This window comes from Anomaloglossus baeobatrachus, chromosome 3, assembly GCF_048569485.1.
Source record: "Anomaloglossus baeobatrachus isolate aAnoBae1 chromosome 3, aAnoBae1.hap1, whole genome shotgun sequence".
In the NCBI taxonomy this organism is placed as follows: domain Eukaryota; kingdom Metazoa; phylum Chordata; class Amphibia; order Anura; family Aromobatidae; genus Anomaloglossus; species Anomaloglossus baeobatrachus.
Genome location: NC_134355.1, coordinates 161,504,310 through 161,510,309, shown reverse-complemented (window position 1 = coordinate 161,510,309; position 6,000 = coordinate 161,504,310). Strand labels below are relative to the sequence as shown.

General features: G+C 58.5%; 1 protein-coding gene across 2 annotated transcripts in view; it reads left to right on the top strand.

The window, feature by feature from the left end:
* The first annotated feature begins 243 nt into the window (after window positions 1-243).
* ZBTB2 (zinc finger and BTB domain containing 2) overlaps window positions 244-6,000 on the top strand; it is a 39,136-nt gene continuing 33,379 nt past the window's right edge. The window contains exon 1 of one of the 2 annotated variants that reach the window (XM_075338160.1): window positions 244-634. The gene's annotated coding sequence lies outside the window, so the exon portion shown is untranslated. Of the gene's footprint in view, window positions 635-5,295; window positions 5,647-6,000 lie in introns of those variants that run through there. The other variant, XM_075338161.1, reaches the window with a different exon arrangement.

Genomic DNA, 6,000 nt, shown 5'->3' with positions numbered 1-6,000 from the left:
ACAATCACTGGAGTTTATTACATAACATGCACAATCACTGGAGTTTATTTCATCCCACACAATCACTGGTGTTTCTTCCCCACGAGTGGGTACGCAGCACACGTGCGGGCACAGCTGGGGGCTGTACACACAGGCTCTTCTGCCATTATCGTATTGGTTGTCTTTATTATTCCACAATTATTTTTTTGACGTGACCCTGGTTGTGGTTGGCCACGTTCAGCCATGAAAGTCTGTCACAGGCCAATACAGAGCAGCCATGAGCGCGGCCGCGTGTGCTGCACTGTCCTCTGCAGAGGCCTGAAACAAGAGGCTCGGCGGGAGGAGACCGACATGGCGGCGGTGGCGGGGCCGTGCTGTGGGCTGCCTCCCTCGCCAGAGGAAACGAGACATTACACACAGAGAGGGGGAGGGGGCCTCGCCTCATACTCCCGGCGGGAGAGCTGTACAAGCCTCTCTGCACGACTGCCCCCCGCTGCCGGTCATGTGACCTTAACGTAACCGGACAGGAAAGCACCGACAGTTTTTTTTTCTCGCAATTACCGCCCGCCTCTCGTAGAGGAAGAGAAGACGCCGGAGGAGGAGGCAGCAGGCACCGAGCACGGGCTCTGGGATCCGCAGCAGACGCACGGCAGAGGTGAGCGCAGCACGGGCGGCAGACACCACGTGTGAGCGCAGGCAGCGGGGCCGGTGCTGGCCAGTGCGGCGCCTCCGTACCATGCACGGCGAGGACGGGCCTGGCAGGGCCTCGGCTGCGCGCACTCGGTGCTCGGTTCCGCGGTTATACCCGCACTTGTGTCCGCACTCGCTCCCCGCGGCCGGGACTATAACGTGAACCGTAGTCTAGGGCGTAAGGTGGTGGCCGGACAAAGGGCTAGCGGCGGCCGCAGCCTCCCATCCCCCTCTGCACTGCTCCCGCCGCCATGTATGTGAGCAGCGCGTCCTCCTCCACACCCCGCCTCCTCTCCCACCGCTCAGGCGACAGCCCCAGCCGGAGCCATCTTTGTTCGTTATGCTAGTCTCCCCTTCCCCCTCAGAGGCTTCTCCAGCTGCGCGGAAGTTACTGCGCCTCCTGGCTCCGCCCCCGGCCTCTGGCCTCACCACTCGGCGCATCCGGTCGGGCAGGGCAGCGTGTTCTGTGGAGGTGTCCGCTGTACACACTGATAGACGCGTACAGACTGCCGGGAAGTGCCGGGCACCAGGAGGCAGAACCGCAGCCCTCCCCCACACACAGCCATTCTCTGCCCGCCACCCCCCTCTCAGGGCTGCAGTGGTTTCTCCCTCAGCGCCAGCGTTCTGCGTTCAAATCTCCCCATGTGAGAGGGAATCCTGCGAGCTAGAGGGGGTTGTAGTGTGCGGCATCCTGCGAGCTAGAGGGGGTTGTAGTGTGCGGCATCCTGCGAGCTAGAGGGGATTGTAGTGTGCGGCATCCTGCGAGCTAGAGGGGATTGTAGTGTGCGGCATCCTGCGAGCTAGAGGGTGTTGTAGTGTGCGGCATCCTGCGAGCTAGAGGGGGTTGTAGTGTGCGGCATCCTGCGAGCTAGAGGGGATTGTAGTGTGCGGCATCCTGCGAGCTAGAGGGGGTTGTAGTGTGCGGCATCCTGCGAGCTAGAGGGGATTGTAGTGTGCGGCATCCTGCGAGCTAGAGGGGGTTGTAGTGTGCGGCATCCTGCGAGCTAGAGGGGATTGTAGTGTGCGGCATCCTGCGAGCTAGAGGGGATTGTAGTGTGCGGCATCCTGCGAGCTAGAGGGGGTTGTAGTGTGCGGCATCCTGCGAGCTAGAGGGGGTTGTAGTGTGCGGCATCCTGCGAGCTAGAGGGGATTGTAGTGTGCGGCATCCTGCGAGCTAGAGGGGGTTGTAGTGTGCGGCATCCTGCGAGCTAGAGGGGATTGTAGTGTGCGGCATCCTGCGAGCTAGAGGGGATTGTAGTGTGCGGCATCCTGCGAGCTAGAGGGGATTGTAGTGTGCGGCATCCTGCGAGCTAGAGGGGATTGTAGTGTGCGGCATCCTGCGAGCTAGAGGGGATTGTAGTGTGCGGCATCCTGCGAGCTAGAGGGGGTTGTAGTGTGCGGCATCCTGCGAGCTAGAGGGGGTTGTAGTGTGCGGCATCCTGCGAGCTAGAGGGGATTGTAGTGTGCGGCATCCTGCGAGCTAGAGGGGATTGTAGTGTGCGGCATCCTGCGAGCTAGAGGGGATTGTAGTGTGCGGCATCCTGCGAGCTAGAGGGGATTGTAGTGTGCGGCATCCTGCGAGCTAGAGGGGATTGTAGTGTGCGGCATCCTGCGAGCTAGAGGGGGTTGTAGTGTGCGGCATCCTGCGAGCTAGAGGGGGTTGTAGTGTGCGGCATCCTGCGAGCTAGAGGGGGTTGTAGTGTGCGGCATCCTGCGAGCTAGAGGGGGTTGTAGTGTGCGGCATCCTGCGAGCTAGAGGGGATTGTAGTGTGCGGCATCCTGCGAGCTAGAGGGGGTTGTAGTGTGCGGCATCCTGCGAGCTAGAGGGGGTTGTAGTGTGCGGCATCCTGCGAGCTAGAGGGGATTGTAGTGTGCGGCATCCTGCGAGCTAGAGGGGATTGTAGTGTGCGGCATCCTGCGAGCTAGAGGGGGTTGTAGTGTGCGGCATCCTGCGAGCTAGAGGGGGTTGTAGTGTGCGGCATCCTGCGAGCTAGAGGGGGTTGTAGTGTGCGGCATCCTGCGAGCTAGAGGGGGTTGTAGTGTGCGGCATCCTGCGAGCTAGAGGGGGTTGTAGTGTGCGGCATCCTGCGAGCTAGAGGGGGTTGTAGTGTGCGGCATCCTGCGAGCTAGAGGGGGTTGTAGTGTGCGGCATCCTGCGAGCTAGAGGGGGTTGTAGTGTGCGGCATCCTGCGAGCTAGAGGGGGTTGTAGTGTGCGGCATCCTGCGAGCTAGAGGGGGTTGTAGTGTGCGGCATCCTGCGAGCTAGAGGGGGTTGTAGTGTGCGGCATCCTGCGAGCTAGAGGGGGTTGTAGTGTGCGGCATCCTGCGAGCTAGAGGGGATTGTAGTGTGCGGCATCCTGCGAGCTAGAGGGGGTTGTAGTGTGCGGCATCCTGCGAGCTAGAGGGGGTTGTAGTGTGCGGCATCCTGCGAGCTAGAGGGGGTTGTAGTGTGCGGCATCCTGCGAGCTAGAGGGGGTTGTAGTGTGCGGCATCCTGCGAGCTAGAGGGGGTTGTAGTGTGCGGCATCCTGCGAGCTAGAGGGGGTTGTAGTGTGCGGCATCCTGCGAGCTAGAGGGGGTTGTAGTGTGCGGCATCCTGCGAGCTAGAGGGGGTTGTAGTGTGCGGCATCCTGCGAGCTAGAGGGGGTTGTAGTGTTCGGCATCCTGCGAGCTAGAGGGGATTGTAGTGTGCGGCATCCTGCGAGCTAGAGGGGGTTGTAGTGTGCGGCATCCTGCGAGCTAGAGGGGATCACATAGTGTGCGGCATCCTGCGAGCTAGAGGGGGTTGTAGTGTGCGGCATCCTGCGAGCTAGAGGGGATCACATAGTGTGCGGCATCCTGCGAGCTAGAGGGGATTGTAGTGTGCGGTGTCCTGCGAGCTGGAGGGGATCACATAGTGTGCGGCGTCCTGCGAGCTGGAGGGGATCACATAGTGTGCGGCGTCCTGCGAGCTGGAGGGGATCACATAGTGTGCGGCGTCCTGCGAGCTGGAGGGGATCACATAGTGTGCGGCGTCCTGCGAGCTGGAGGGGATCACATAGTGTGCGGCGTCCTGCGAGCTGGAGGGGATCACATAGTGTGCGGCGTCCTGCGAGCTGGAGGGGATCACATAGTGTGCGGCGTCCTGCGAGCTGGAGGGGATCACATAGTGTGCGGCGTCCTGCGAGCTGGAGGGGATCACATAGTGTGCGGCGTCCTGCGAGCTGGAGGGGATCACATAGTGTGCGGCGTCCTGCGAGCTGGAGGGGATGGTCAGCGCGCCGCACCCTGCGGGCTGGAGGGGATGGTCAGCGCGCCGCACCCTGCGGGCTGGAGGGGATCGTAGATGGCACAAGCTGCTGAGATCAATCATTGGCTATTGAGGTGGAGTAAAGATGGCTGCTTGCTGCAGACTCCTCCATACACCGGCACATGTTGGGCGCAGCACTCCAGTGTTGTCTGAGAGCCGCTGGCTGACATGTCTGCTTATCTCCGGGAGAACAATGATTTGCAGTCTGAAATCGGACGTGCCTGATCGCTGTCCCCCTCCTGCCCGCCGGTGCCCCCCACACATTATACTGTCGTCCGGACTCTACGACGTTTTCGGGTTCTGCTGTCGTTCTTCTAAATGTTTATGGGGCCTTGTACTCGGGGTAGTTTATTTTCACAACTAACTCAGCATGTGGCGTAATGTTTTCTCAATGGGGACAACCCCTTTAGTGGCCAAACATCCTGCCGCTGCCATGCTCCTTTTTGGCTGGGTTTTCACAGGACTTTTTTCGTTTTGTTGTGCGCTTCATGGTGCAGCTTTTTTTGCACTGCTGGTTTTTAAATGCAGTTTCTAGACCTGAAACACGTTCCTGAGATGCTTTACCTGTAAAGGAAAAAAAACCTGGCAATTCTACTTAAACTGAAGGATTTGGGTTTTTTGTGTTTTTTTTTTTTCTCTAATTTTATCAGTATGCAAATATAAAGTGCTGTTAAGACACAGCCTTAGGCTATACTGACCGTGGTAACTCATCACATGTGTAAAGCGTCTTGCCCTGAAACGAAACTTATAGATGAAGGATGACATGAACTTGTTACGGAGCGAGCGGTTGGTTGTAGCACCAGGGGGGCGTGCTCACGGATCAAGCGACCGGTCATAGAGCCGGAGCGAGCGGCCAATCATAGTCCCGGAGCGAGCTGTCGGTCATAGTGCCGGGGCGTGCTCACGGAGCGAGCGAGCTGTCGATCATAGTGTCGGGGCGTGCTCACGGAGCGAGCGAGCTGTCGGTCATAGTGCCGGGGCGTGCTCACGGAGCGAGCGAGCTGTCGGTCATAGTGCCGGGGCGTGCTCACGGAGCGAGCGAGCTGTCGGTCATAGTGCCGGGGCGTGCTCACGGAGCGAGCGAGCTGTCGGTCATAGTGCCGGGGCGTGCTCACGGAGCGAGCGAGCTGTCGGTCATAGTGTCGGGGCGTGCTCACGGAGCGAGCGAGCTGTCGGTCATAGTGCCGGGGCGTGCTCACGGAGCGAGCGAGCTGTCGGTCATAGTGCCGGGGCGTGCTCACGGAGCGAGCGAGCTGTCGGTCATAGTGCCGGGGCGTGCTCACGGAGCGAGCGAGCTGTCGGTCATAGTGCCGGGGCGTGCTCACGGAGCGAGCGAGCTGTCGGTCATAGTGCCGGGGCGTGCTCACGGAGCGAGCGAGCTGTCGGTCATAGTGCCGGGGCGTGCTCACGGAGCGAGCGAGCTGTCGGTCATAGTGCCGGGGCGTGCTCACGGAGTGAACCAACTTCCAAATATAAGGGAGGTTTTAATAAGGTTCAAGTAATAGACCTAGGTAAGAAAATATACCACAATGACATGTGTCACAATGTATAGTGGGCTAGAGGTTAAACCAAGGTTATAGACAAAATTATACCTTAGGAAAAATAGTGCAGAGACCATGAGAGGTCAACTCCCTCAACTTGGAAACCCCCAGATAGGAACCTGGTCTTCATCGACGCGCGTTTCGCATGGTAAGGCTGCTTTTTCAAGATGGTGAGGCACATTGGACATTTTATTCAGCTACATGACGACGTGTAACTGTCTTTGGGTGACAGGACATCTGTGTGCAGAATAATCTCCAGCAGTCACAGGCGTATTACAACGGTCCTAACCTCTGATGTGTTTGTCAGGTTTCTATGAAAGTCACGATTGTTTTATGCAATCCCATGTAAAACTCCCAATAGCCAGATATGCCATTTTCAGCAGATAATTATTGTTATGCTTTTTGTTTATATAGCGCCATCATATTCCACAGCACTTTACAGACATAATCATCACGGTCCCCATTGGGGCTCACCATCTAAATTCCCTATCGGTATGTCTTT